We start from the raw sequence: 14,584 nt of genomic DNA on the forward strand, positions 1-14,584 counted from the left end.
AAGAGGAAAAAAAAAATAACGGCAAATATGTGAAAAACAGTGGTCTTATTTTTATTTTTTTGGCCACGAGGCTTGCAGGATCTTAGTTACTGGCAGTGAAAGTGCTGAGTCCTAACCACTGGACGGCCAGGGAATTCCCTAAATTGGGACATTTTTGAAAGTGAAAACGGGTACAGTTCCTAACTACACTAAGGCAATAGATATAATTTGGCACTATTATAGACAACTGGGAGATAGGGTCACCGCACTCATGGGGATTGATATAATTCTATTTTCTAGTACCTAGATGTCCGCTGTCATCTAGGATGTCCAAATAACCAAGACAGAAGACTAGCTGGAACAAAAAACACACACCTGCAGAAACTGAGCTGCAAGAGGAGAGGGATGAAACTTGAATTTAAAAAAAATGATAATAGGATTATTTAAGGAAACTTAAGTTCAGTATGTATGTGTGCACAAGTGCATGAGCAAGGGCACACACACTCATCTAAGTCCCATCTCCAATTTACCAATTAAAAGTCTCAGTAGATGAATTTAAGGGGAGGATTACCAATGATGAGGGCAAAGATAGTCATCTCAAAGACTAAGTGAAAGAAATTTCTCAAAATACAGCACAGAAATACAATCAGTTGGAAATCAATGATGGGAAGAGAGGAGATGTGAAACGTATATCCTGGAAATCTATCATGTGAGTAAAAGGAATTCTGAGAATTGGAGAAGGAAACAACAGAGGCAAGAAAATAATGAACTAGATAATGAACGAACATTTTCTTGATCTGAAGAAACAACGCTGCAGACTGATAAGGCTACCAAAGGTCATGCCTGGATTGATGAGAAAACAAAAAATTCCCATCTTGGCAGAATTCTGGAATTCTAAGGTTAAAGTGAAAATCTTAGAACCCTCCAAGCAGAAAGAACAAGCTACTCATAAAAGCAAAAGAATCCATTGATATTGAACTTTTCCTCTACAAAACAGGAACACAGAAGTAAGTAGAAGCACTTTCTACTTACTAATAGCAAGCCAACAGTTCTGTACTGAAGCTAGACATCACTTACTTGTCAGGGCAAAAGGAAGGATGAGCATGAATTCAGACAGTATTGCCCCACAGGAGAAAAATACTCAAAATGAAACAGAATTGCTAAGCAGCAAATGCTGTCGCTCCTAAGAGCTATAAGCCTAAAGAGAATGAGCAGCCTCATGACCTAGGTGGAACCAAGGTGCCCTCTGATTCTGTGCTGGTTCCAGTTATTTCCGTATCATCAGAAAGCAGCAACTCCAGAACATCGTTTTATCAACCAGGAGAGGCTGGCAAATAAGACCAGTGCAGTATCCTGCTCATCCAGCAGAGGTCGCACTCCATGAGAAGCGGGTCACTGTCCCAGCCCCCGAAACTAGGGAGTGGCAAGATTCTCCCCAGAAGGAGAGGCAGCCATAAGAACACAGCTCTGTAGCTCTAAGGGGGATGACCTCACTTGAAAGAGTGTGGGTGAGTTTACTTGATAATTTCAGAGATCCCATTTTACAGAGGTTTATTGCTTGAGTAAACTGACATTCACTGCAACATCTAAAAAGTAGAAGAAACATTCCATAAAATCCTCATCAGAACAAGGTGTCCTTCACATGCTATCTGATGCACATATACACATGTACATATGTTCATATGTTTTTTATATTAATCTGTAGACAGAACCTATTTTCCGTAAATCTGATTATGTCCCGTCATGTTTGTGCCATCATTTTAACAGCTCCATGGTATTAAAAGCATATCAAAGTATATCAAATCTTACTCAAATTCTTATTGAGGAACACTCGTTATATCCATTTGTTGAAAACTTAGTGACATCATTCATGGTAATTATATTTTCTATGCTTTAAATTTCCTAATTTAAATTCCTGTTCTAAGATTTGCAGATCAAAGAGAGATACACATTAAACATTTCAAAATATACTAACTCCTCTCTGAAATTTATACATTTTTTACAGCTACCCATAGAGAAAACTGTGTAAGACTGTCAAGCCTACACCAATAATGAAAACATATGAAAATAAAATGACCACATGCAACAATTAAAAAAATTTTTTTTTTCTTCAGGATTAGGAGGAGGAACGTTGGATAGGGAACTTGACAAAATTAATATTCTTCAAATCCAACACAGCCCTACCTAACAAATGTTGATGGGAGAAATGCTATAGCACTCTGAATATAATCACATCAAAGCCTCAATGAAAAGATGAAGAATAAAAAAACTAATTATCAGTTTAAAGTTTACTGTGACAACTTTTGTCATTAGCAACTACTTTTGACACTTTCTAAGTGTTACAGTAAAATTCTACTTTAACACTCTAGTGAGGTCAAAAGATTTAAGTGTTATGGAGTATCCAGTTAGTGAAAGATTAACAAAAGTGATTTTTTAGCCAGGCTATACCATCACAAAAATCATAAAGGATAGCTGAATTCAGATTGTTTACAAGAGATGGAATACGAAACAGGGTCCCAAATACTAAGAACCCAATTTGAGAACTGTTTTGTAAATTAGCCGATAGCCCCTGTTTATTGGCCCTATGTTGTTTACTTTTTTTAAAATTGAAGTAACAATGTGTTAATTTCTGCTGTACAGCAAAGTGACTCAGTTATACATGTATATATATATATATATATATACATATCTTCTTTTTCATATTCTTTTCCATTATGGTTTATCACAGGATATTGAATACAGTTCCCTGTATTATACAGTAGGACCTTGTTGTTCTATGTTATTTACTTCTTTATAGCCGCCTGGGACCATGAGCTCAAAAGCCTGCTGGTGCCAAACTGAAATCCTCATATAATCAATTATTTTAATACAGCCCAAATGAGCACATTTTAAGTCATTTGGAGCCTGCTTATTTTGTACACTCTGCAAAATTGCATCCAACAACTGCTAGCCAGAGATTAAGACAAACTCTGGCGCTGTAACAGACCCTAAGCAGCTGCTGCCTTTCGGAGTTCTCTGACCCCAAGACTCCGCCTTGTACTGCCGAGCGACATCACTTAGACCTGTAAGCACCCCCCTCCAATCCCCACCTGCCCCAGAAGTTCCCTTGCCCTCTTTCTCTTGTCAGTGGTGGTGGTGGCCACCCACCGTAGTCTCTGGAAGGTCTCATGCTCTGAGACTTCCCTTCACACATGCGATCTTATCAAAGCACCATCCCAATGAACCTGATTGGGTACCACTGCCACTTCCTGGTCATATCTTTTTCCTTGATCAGCCCCGAAATCTTCCCACTCACTATAAGAACAAAGGCTGGGGAGAGAACAGGAGCCAATCACATACCAGTGTAAGACCAAATTAGATGATGAATTGTAGTACTATTGGTCTTCTGCATTTTGACCATCTACTTGAATTAGTTTTATTAAGACCATTGGATTCTTCTGAATATATTTTATAAGAAAATTTTCAGATGAACTTAATATAATTTTCTCCCTTTTATATACATTTTCTCTCTTTAATCATATAATAAAACAAGTTCTGAGCACACCTACAAAGCACTAAGCAATGCTTAGTAAGGCTGTGTGGCTTCAGCAGTGAACAGAAGCTCTGCCCTCATGAAGCTTCCATCCTAGTGGGAATCAGTCTTGGCATGTCTATGACCACACTTCTAAGGACCTGATCACAGTCATCCTTTCTAAGGCCTCCCTCCTGAGTAATGTGTGATAAATGCCCCCGTGCTGACTGATGTCCTTAGTGTACCACTTACGAGGGTTCTCTGCTGTGTGGGCTCTTAACCACTGGGATGTGTCGAGCTATGGCTGAAACACAGACTTCATTTTTTTTTGGCCACGCAGCATGCGGGATCTTAGTTCCCCGTCCAGGGACTGAACCCGTGCCCCCTGCAGTGGAAGCGCAGAGTCTTAACCACTGGACCGCCAGGGAAGTCCCTGAAACACAGACTTTAATGAAAATATCTTCTCTCCTATTGGACCAAAGGATTAGATGAATTTAGACCTCACTGAAGTCTTTGACAGACACTATTTCATAGAACTGTTTCCCTACGTGGATCCTCTGATAAAGTTCCTCCCGCTCTCATCACTTCTTCAAAATTCATCCTGGATAAATGTGATGATTTATAAAATGTGATCTCCAACTGAAGCGCTGACCGCATAGCTCATAATGGTAAGGTTTCTCTCCTGTGTGAACAGTCTGATGATTCTGAAGTCACAAAAACTATCTGAAAACCATACTATATACTTTCATATTTGTATGGTTTCTCTCCAGAGTGGAGACTATGATGCAGCTGAAGTCTTGAGGTGTAACCAAAGCACTCAGTACACATCCCCTATTCATAGTGTTTCTCTTCCACGTGGGTCCTCCAATTAGTCCAGTGAAGACTTTCCCACACACCTCACAATTTTATGGTTTTCTCCCCATGCCCCCAACCCCGAGTAGGGGCTCTCTGGCAGGCTTGAGGCTGTAGATTCTGACACAGTCTTTACCCTTTACTTCTCACATCTGAATGTTTTCTCTTCACTGCTGTCTCTCTGATGGACCAGAACAGCCTGACCGAAGCCCTTTCCACAGTCCTTGCAATTACAGGGTTTCTGTCCTGTGTGGATCCTACAATGAATTTTAAGATCTTCGCTATGACTGAAGTCTTTTCCACACTCCTTACATGTGTATGGTTTCTCACCAGGAGAAAACTGAACCTGACATCGCAAACTCCAACTTCAAGCCCTGCCCATACTCCTCACGCTTATAAGGTTTCCTTCGATTGGGTGCCTTCTGATGAACTTTAAAATATGGATTGATAGAAGCAGCTCTTTTTTAAAAAATAGGGATTCTCTCCTGTATGGGCTACCAGATGGATTTCAGAAGGCGAGTTTCTCCTGAACTTCGTCCCACACGCTCATATTTGTTTCTCTCCAGTGTGGACTCCTTGACGGGCCTGAAGACTGAAGCCCTCTTCACTTACTTAGGATACACACAGTTGCTCTCCAGTGTGGATTTTATGATAGGTCTAGGAGTGTTAGAGCTGGCTGAGGCCTTACCAGATTCCTCACATTTACAGGGTTTCTATCCCATGGGGAATCCCCTGATGAATGTAAAGGTTTGAGCTACAAATGAAGCCCTTCCTGTTTCCTCACATTTGGACAGTTTCTCTCCCACGTGAACTTTCCAGTAAGCATTCTGTGCGGGTGTATGACGGAAGCTCCACCCACATACATCCGGGTTGATGGGTTTCTCCTCAGTGTGGATTCTCTAATGGCCCTGAGGATGCAAGGTGTGAACAAAGGCCCTACCGCACTCGACAGTTAATAGCGTTTCTCTCCTGTCTGGGTTTTGCAATGAACAGTAAGTGCTGATCTACAGCTGAAGCCTTTCCCATATTTGTGAGCTCTGAACGAAGCCCTTACCACACCTAAAGCATTTTCCTCCCATGTGAAGCCTCCAGTGAATACAATGAGCTGAGCTGTAACAGAAGCCTCTCCCACATTCGTTACATGTGTAAAGCGTCTTTTTGAAGTAGACTCGCTGATGAAGATCAAAGTCGGAGACATTACTGAAGGCCTTTGCACATGCAGGACACTGGCAGCTTTTCTTTGCTGTGTGAATTATTCTACGCTGATCACTGGTTAATAGCTTCATTCTGGCTTTTCCATAATTACTGGAGTTATTAGATTTCTCTCTTTTGCAAACTCTCTGAATGTCATAGCGGTCTAAGATACAACCAAGCTGCCAACACACCAACCATACTCCGTGGTTCTTTTTTCATGGGAACTTGCTGACATCTACTCTGATTATCTTGTGCTTCGGTCAGACATATTTTCCACCAAGAATGCGAGCCTCATGAGGAGGGAAGCTGAATTTTTTACATTATTGGAACCACCCCCTTTATGGTTCAAGATGTAATTTTTGTCTTCAGAAAACTGAGCTAGTGCTCCTGCCTATACTTACAGGAGGAGTTGCCTCATTTCTGGAAATGAGAACAATCTATCATAGACTTTTTTTTTTTTTTTTTTTTTTGCAGTACGTGGGCCTCTCACTGTTGTGGCCTCTCCTGTTGTGGAGCACAGGCTCCGGACGCACAGGCTCAGCGGCCATGGCTCACTGGCTCAGCCCCTCCACGGCATGTGGGATCTTCCCAGACCGGGGCACGAACCCGTGTCCCCTGCATTGGCAGGCAGACTCTCAACCACTGCGCCACCAGGGAAGCCCTATCATAGACTTTTGACACGTGGTTGAATCACTGGCAAGCTGTTGCTAGAATTGCTAGCAGGAAAGCTCTTTGTTTCCACCTCACTTTCTTTGTTGCCTCCTATGAGGACAGAGAATTCAGAAATGTAGACAAGTGACTGCCTTGTTCAGAGATTTCAAGATTTCACACTTAGGACACAAAAGGAAACTTTAATAAACTGTGGGAAGGTTCAGCTTACATTTTTCACCATGTAACATGTTCTCTGATTTACAAGGCTTCAGAAACCAGTAAATGCTCCACTCGGCATTAAGTGAGACCCACTGAAGACCAAATTAGAAATCAGTTGGCTGCAAAGTGACAAAAAAGACAACACTAACAAACAACTAAAAACAAAAACAAACAAATGAAAAAAAAAAACCAACCAAAAAATTCCACCTCAATAAAGATTGAAACTTCACAAGTTTTGGCAAAAGAATTCACTCCTTATGGTAATGTAATTATAATGAGAAAAGCAGATGGAAATACCATGTATTTTGAGGTTGTGCTCTTTCATGGAGAATATTTTGAGGCAGAGTTTAGAAGAGTTTGTGTTATAGAAAAGATTAAATCAAAAGGGAGAATTAAGTATTATGTGTAAGTGTCAGTTTTAGACTGAGAGAGGTTTGGGGTTTGATACATACTGATAACTTGTTTCTTTTTTTTTTTCACTGAGTTTCACTAAAGTCCTGTAGAATCTTACATGATAAATGATGTAGTTGCATTAAGTGGAAATTTTAATGAAAACCAATAACATAGTCAATACTCTAGCACATTTGGGTTTATGTTATATAGTCTAAATATTCAATATTTAAAACTAGAAGTTTAAAATCTAGATATTTAAAACATGTCTGGAAATTTCTGCACAACCTCGATTTCTGGACACCTAGTCCTATTTTTCTAGATTGATATTGACTACAAGTTGTCTCACAACTATTGTGAGTTCTTGATAACCTCCAAAATAATTTCAGGCTTAGAAATTTCTTTTCTAAACTGTTTATCATTACTATGATTCCTAAGTTTCTAAATTTAGACAGACATCTAAACGTCTGAGTTTTTTTTTCAATTTTTCAATTCACTGTTACGTGATTTCAGAGGAATTGTTTTGAGAACTTCACTTCCCTCCCTGTAAGAACAGTCAATTAAAAGTTGTCTCTCCTGGGGACTTTCCCAGTGGCGCAGTGGATAAGAATCCACCTGCCAATGCAGGGGACATGGGCTCGAGCCCTGGTCCAGGAAGATCCTACATGCCACGGAGCAACTAAGCCTGTGTGCCACAACTACTGAGCCTGCACTCTAGAGCCCGTGAGCCACAACTAATGAGCCCTTGTGCCACAACTACTGAAGCCCACGCACCTAGAGCCCGTGCTCTGCAACAAGAGAAGCCACTGCAAGGAGAAGCCCATGCACCACAACGAAGAGTAGCCCCTGCTCGCCACAACTAGTGAAAGCCCATGTGCAGCAATGAAGACCCAATGCAGCCAAAAATAAATAAAATTAAATCTTTAAAAGAAAAAAAGTTGTCTCTTCTGGAACAGACTGGTGGTTGCCAAGGGGGAGGGGGTTGGGGGAGGGACGGAGTGAGAGGCTGGGGTTAGCAGATGTAAGCTTTTATATACAGAATGGATAAATGAGGTCCTACTGTATAGCACAGAGAACTATATTCAATATCCTATGATAAACCATAATGGAAAAGAATATTTTAAAAAAGAATGTAGGGCCTCCCTGGTGGCGCAGTGGTTGAGAGTCCGCCTGCCGATGCAGGGGATACGGGTTCGTGCCCCGGTCTGGGAGGATCCCATATGCCGCGGAGCGGCTGGGCCCGTGAGCCATGGCCGCTGGGCCTGCGCGTCCGGAGCCTGTGCTCCGCAACGGGAGAGGCCACAACAGTGAGAGGCCCGCATACCGCAAAAAGAAAAAAAAAAAAAAAAAAAAGAATGTATATATATGTACTACTGCACAGCAGTAATTAACGCAACATTGTAAATCAACTATACTTCAAAAAAAAAAGTTGTCTCTTTTGTTGTCGTGGCAGGGGCTTGATGAACAGGCTCTATATAACTCTGCCGAGCTGAATGTTTCAGAATCAGGGCCACGCTGCACAACCTACACATCTGGACACCAGGGCCCTACTCGAAATAGTTAATAAAATGTTCACAGATGGGATTAGCAGGGGATTTTTCAGACAGAGTTTAAAGTCATTTTTGCCTTAGAACATCACATTGGAAAGTTATGCTCATGTCTAAGGGGCTGTGAGGCCTTGGAATGGTTGGAATAACTTGCAAGCTTGGGAGAAAAGTACCTTTATCACCCACTGCCTGGAATGCAGTGTGAAAGCAGAGAGTGGTCCTTCAGCTCTTGCTGGGATATTTCTCCCATGAGAATTAAGGGGAAAGAAAGCTGATGTGGTAACATACGTGGTTTTAAAACCTAGCAGTAATTCAGAGCTCCATAAATTCCGGGAAAAAAAAAAAAAGTAAAAACCTGGAAGCTAATCTTTTACAACAGAGACAGAGTCTGGGAGAATGAAGAGAACAGGGCTCAATGCAAACTCTGAAAGCCAACCCTGGAAATGGACTTATAATGTGTCTGGAACCCTCATATGGATGAACCCTTCCCTTCCTTCAGGTTCCCCACTCAAATGTCAGCCCATCGATATAAAATTGGTTACTTTAGGGGCTTCCCTGGTGGCGCGGTGGCTGAGAGTCCGCCTGCCGATGCAGGGGACACAGGTTCGTGCCCCAGTCTGGGAAGATCCCACATGCTGCGGAGCGGCTGGACCTGTGAGCCATGGCCGCTGAGCCTGCGCGTCCGGAGCCTGTGCTCCGCAATGGGAGAGGCCACAACAGTGAGAGGCCCGCGTACCGCAAAAAAAAAAAAAAAAAAAAAAAAAAAAATGCTTAGGCCCTGCTAAAACTAAATTAGAATCTGTCGAGGCATCTGTAATTTTGGAAAGCTCCCCAGGTGATTTCAGGATGCAGTCAGGGCTGAGAACCACTGCACTAGTTGATGAACCCAGATGATTTGTGGCCTGAGTCCTTGCTCCTAGCCCCTACACAACCTGCCTCACTAGGAGTAAGGGAACTAACTGCCCAAGGGCTCCCAGCGAGCCAGGAAGGGAGCTAAGCCCAGCATCCAGGCCTCCTGACTTCCACCTTCCCTCTTCTCTCCATTATAGATACCAGTGGAGCAATCTCTAAGAAGAAAGAGAAGCATCATGGTTTCTTAGTGCCACTGGAGGCAAATATCCAGAGTGGAAAGGCAGACCTGATTTTAGATCTACCAGATCAACTTAAAAAAAAAAAATAGAGGCAATTCTTATAAGCCCCTTCCTGTGCCGAAACATCCTGAATTCAAAGGATAAAGAAATCATGTTGGGTTTCCCTGGTGGCGCAGTGGTTGAGAGTCTGCCTGCCGATGTAGGGGACACGGGTTCATGCCCTGGTCCGGGAAGATCCCACATGCCGCGGAGCGGCTGGGCCCCTGAGCCATGGCCGCTGAGCCTGCGTGTCGGGAGCCTGTGCTCGCGACGGGAGAAGCCACAACAGTGAGTGGCCCTCATACCGCAAAAAAAAAAAAAAAAAAAGAAAGAAATCATGTTAAGCAGATTTTTTTTTTTTTCGGCCGTGCTGTGCAGCTTGTGGGATCTTAGTTCCCTAACCAGGGATTAAACCTGGGCCCTTGGCAGTGAAAGCGTGGAGTTCTAACCACTGGACCGCCAGGGAATTCCCAAGCAGATATTTAAAAAGTAGTCTTCAGTAGGCAAGACATGGAAACAACCTAAATGTCCATCAACAGATGAACGGATAAAGAAGATGTGGTACATATATATATACAATGGAATATTACTCAGCCATAAAAAAGAATGATGTAATGCCATTCGCAGCAACACGGATGGACTTAGAGCTTAACATACTAAGTGAAGTAAGTCAGACAGAGAAAGACAAATACCATATGATATCACTTATATGTAAAATTTAAAATATGACACGCATAAACTTATCTATAAACAGAGACAGACTCACAGACAGAGAGAACAGACTTGTGGTTGCCAACGGGGAGGGATGCATTGGGAGTTTGGGATTAGCAGTTGTAAACTATTACATATAGGATGGATAAACAACAAGGTCCTACTGTATAGCATGGGGAACTATGTTTAATATCCTGTGATAAATCATAATAGAAAAGAATATGAAAAAGAATGTATAAATGTATGTATGTATAATGAATCACTTTGCCGTACAGCAGAAACTAACGCAACATTGCAAATCAACTATACTTCAATTAAAAAAATAAAAGAAGCCTTCGTATAGAATATTTATGTTTGTTCAAAGGTAAGATAGCGTCGAAGTTTCAAAGTGAAGGGGGTGAGAGAGAAGAGGATACCTTGAAATATCTCTATGTGCCCTACATATTCCTTCTGAAAACTTCTTGCTTTTGTCATGCTTGATATGACAAAATAAAATGTCTTACATATATTTCGTTTTTGCCAGACTCCAGCACCTATATATAATCCAACCGATGATATATAGTCTCTTTTAACCCATACAATAACCTCATGAAATATGTAATGATACTGTCTGTATTTTACATCTTTGACCCTGAGGCACAGAGAGACTAAGTAACTTGCCCAAGGTCACTGAGTAAGTGTTAGAGCTCAAAACTAGCATGTCTGGATCCAGAGTCTGAGCCTTAAGTGCTCAGAATATTACCCCTAATCAATTAGCTCTCCTTCTCGTTGTCAGGGTTCTGCCTAAGATGGAAATGTGGTTATGTTCTTGCATGACATACCTTTATGGCTCCCCTGCGCCTTTAAAATAAACACACAATTCACAGAAACTTTCCAGGTCAGACCTTTTCTCTCCCTCTCACCACACGAAATTTCTGGCCTTAGTATTCCACTTGCTCTCCCACAAAAGCCTCCAGGCCTCTCCTTGGGCTGTTCCTCTTTTACCATGGCCTCTTCCTGCTCATCTAGCTTTTAGACTTTAATTATTCTCAGTTGAAACATCCTCTGCTTCAATATGTTTTCTTCTGGTTTTGACCTCATCCTCAAAAACTTCTAAGCCTACTTGACATCCTAATGAAAGCAGAATATGCTGGCCAAGAGCCCAGGCAATGGAACCAGGCTGCCGGGACTTAACTCTGGCTCTGCCATTTCCCGGCTGTGTGACCCTCAGCATAAGCCATTGTTCAAGGAACCTCTCTGTGCCTCTGTTCCCTCATCTGTAAAACAACAGGGTCTTATGAGGAATACACAAATTGATACGTGCAAAGCATTAGAGTCTCTGCCTTGTTAATAAGTGCCCAATAGATGCTAATAATTATCATCATTATGATTAAAGTTACCATATGATACATATAGGAGCCACACTTTAGTGCTGGTTTGTTTCTAAAGACATGTGTCTTAGATCATGAAAATATTATCAATAATTATATGTCAACTTTTGAATATTCTGAAAAAGTTGGCAGATGCTCCAAGAAATAAAGCAGCAGTTCTTAAGGGATAGCCTGTGGACTCCTGGGGGTCCCAGAGACCCCTTCAGAGAGTCCGTAGGGTCAAAACTATTTTCCTAATAATACCAAGGCACTGGTTGTCTTTTTTGCTGTCTGTAATCACAATGATGGTACAAAAGAATGTTGTTTAAAATCGCTAGCACCTTGGCATAAATCAAAGCAGTGACACCAAAAATGTCACACAGCAGTCACTGTGTTCTTTATTGCTTCTCACTCATAGTAAAAACAGTGATAGTTTCACTTAAGAAAGTTCTTGATGAAACAGTAAAAGTTATTAATTTAAAAAAAAGTTATTAATTTTACTGTATCTCAGTCCTGGGGTACGTCCTTGTGACAGCCTGCAGTAAAATTTATGCTTACTTACTGCATATGCTTACTGACAACAATGGTTGTCCCAAGAAAAGGCAGCTGTAGCCATTCTTGGAGTTACCAGGAATATTAGGCATTTCTTTCTGGAAAACATCCCTTTTCTTGAAAGAACAACTGACAAACTATGGTTGCTCATATCTAGGTATCTGGCAGAACTTTTGGAAATGAGCAAAACAAGCCTGTTACTTCAAAGAAAATTACTGGCAGCAAAGTATCAGAATTTTGGAAAACTTGTATCACTGAGAGCTTGACAGCCTCCCAGTGCTTAAAGACTTAAGGTCTTTAGAGACAGGACTTTTCTGATGAGACTGGTGATGGTATTGACAAATATGATTTTTTAAATCTTGTAAAATCAAATGTGTCAATATTTGAAATATCTGTAAAACTCGGCCAATAATATTTTCCAAATGAGCGATGCATCATTTCATAAAACCATTAATGGATAAAAGACTCAAAGTACACAAAATACAAAACAGACCAAAGGGTTGTAATGTAATGTAGTACAAAATGTACTCTGATACGGTTTCAGATTCCACATCGCAATAATCTTAAGAAACTATCACTTGTGGCTCTTGGGTGCAGTATCAAAGGAGAATATTATCTGTAAAGTCTATTAAAATAATCCTTTCTTTTCTAACTATAACTGTGGGAGGCTGGATTTTCTTCATTACTTCAACCAAAACAATATCTCACAACAGACAGCCCAAGAGGATATGAAAATCCAGCTATTTTTCTTATAAAAAGTCAAGAATTAAAGAGATTTGCAAAAATGTAAAACATCGCTACTCTTCTCATTAAATATGTATACGGACATAGTTTTCTCATAAAAGCTAGTTCTGCTATAGGTTTATTTTAAAAAATAGATTGGGCTTCCCTGGTGGCGCAGTGGTTGAGAGTCTGCCTGCCGATGCAGGGGACATGGGTTTGTGCCCCGGTCCAGGAAGATCCCACATGCTGCGGAGCGGCTGGTCCCGTGAGCCATGGCTGCTGAGCCTGCGCGCCCGGAGCCTGTGCTCCGCAGCGGGAGAGGCCACATCAGTGAGAGGCCCACATACCAAAAAAAAAAAAAAAAATTAATAAAAAATTTTACAGTAATTTTTTTAAAGTATTACTATTCCTGAACAGTAAATACACTTTTCATAGGGCCACTCTAAATGTAATTTGTATAAAGCCCTTAGACTGGAACTTAACAACTAAGGCTTTATTACTGGCATCACTCACAACCAAATAAATACACAACCTACCTTTTCTCCCATTTAAGTGAATATCTTTTACAGAAGAAGAATGCCAAGTCCTACTCACGTGGGGCCCTGGGCCAGGAGCCAAGGGGTTACTTACTCCCTGCACTTCGGTACAAGTCCTTCTTGTGAAGTCAGGGCTGGGGAAGGAAAGGAGGCTGTGAAATATCACCATTGCCCAAATGAACTACAGAGGACATTCCAAAGCTATTAGGAAGGTACTGCTATCAACCCATTTAACAGAGGAGCACACAGAGGCATAGAGAGATTAAATAACTTGGCCAATGTTATACTGCTAGAAAGTGGCTGACAGGTGGGGGAGGCGAGTTCGGGGAGCTGAGCGCGGGAAAGACTGCAACCCGGGCCCGCGCCCAACTCCGGGACAGGAGAATCTCCCCAAACTCGAGACGACTTCGCCTAAGTGAACTAAAACTGTCGTCCTTACACCTCTAATATCCGTTTTCCCCCTTAAACTCACAACCGGGTTGCTGTTGCTCGAGAGCAACTCGAGGAAGTTCCGAAGGGTGGCGGGACGCGAAACTGACAATCATTACGAGAAAAGATGGTCATAACCTCGCCCACCTGGGCCGGAAGTGCCTGCAACTACCAGGAGCCCTAGATCAACATTTCCCAGAATTCCCCATCATGGCCCTTTGGGAACGGAAATGCCTGGGACTACACGGAGTTCCTGGACTACACTTCCCAGAATGCCCGAGGAGGACAACATCCACAGCCCCGCCCATCGGGGCGGAAGTGCCTGCGAGTACTCGGAGCCCCTGAGACGTGTTTCCCAGAATGCCGAGGGGGAGCGCTGTCCACGGTCCTGCCTACCTGGGGCAAAAGTGCTTGCGGTCATTGGGAGCGCCTGGACCACACTTCCTACAGTGCCCTAGGGCAACAATGACTACAGCCTCGGCTTCCTGGGCGGAAATGTAGATTACTACACTGGGTACATAGATTAAATTTCCCAGAGTCCTGGAGGGGAAAATATTCTATAGACATGTTGTTCTGGAGTCCAAATGTCTCCAAAAGAACCCAGAGCTCCAGTGGACTGAGCGCCACTGGCCTGCTTGCCTGGACAGAAGTTTCTTTTTCTAGATCTGGATCTTCTAGACTAGTTTCCAGAGTGGCTGCATGGTGGTGCTTCCTGCCATGCAGCCCTTTGGTGTTACAAATAATTGGGTTCAGTTTGGATGAATTCTGTGCCGCTGGTTGAGCCCAGTTTTCCCTTTTCTTTTTCTCACCC

General features: G+C 42.2%; 1 protein-coding gene across 1 annotated transcript in view; it reads right to left on the reverse strand.

Annotated features, from left to right (window-relative positions):
• The window catches only part of ZNF235 (zinc finger protein 235), a 57,974-nt gene extending 44,031 nt beyond the window's left edge, over nucleotides 1-13,943 (reverse strand). The window contains exons 1-2 of the mRNA XM_082608154.1: nucleotides 13,921-13,943; nucleotides 13,403-13,478 (exon numbers count right to left, since the gene is read on the reverse strand). The gene's annotated coding sequence lies outside the window, so the exon portion shown is untranslated. The remainder of the gene's footprint in view (nucleotides 1-13,402; nucleotides 13,479-13,920) is intronic.
• Nucleotides 13,944-14,584: the final 641 nt, after the last annotated feature.

The sequence above is a fragment of the Mesoplodon mirus genome (assembly GCF_964341445.2).
Source record: "Mesoplodon mirus genome assembly, chromosome: 19".
In the NCBI taxonomy this organism is placed as follows: Eukaryota; Metazoa; Chordata; class Mammalia; order Artiodactyla; family Ziphiidae; genus Mesoplodon; species Mesoplodon mirus.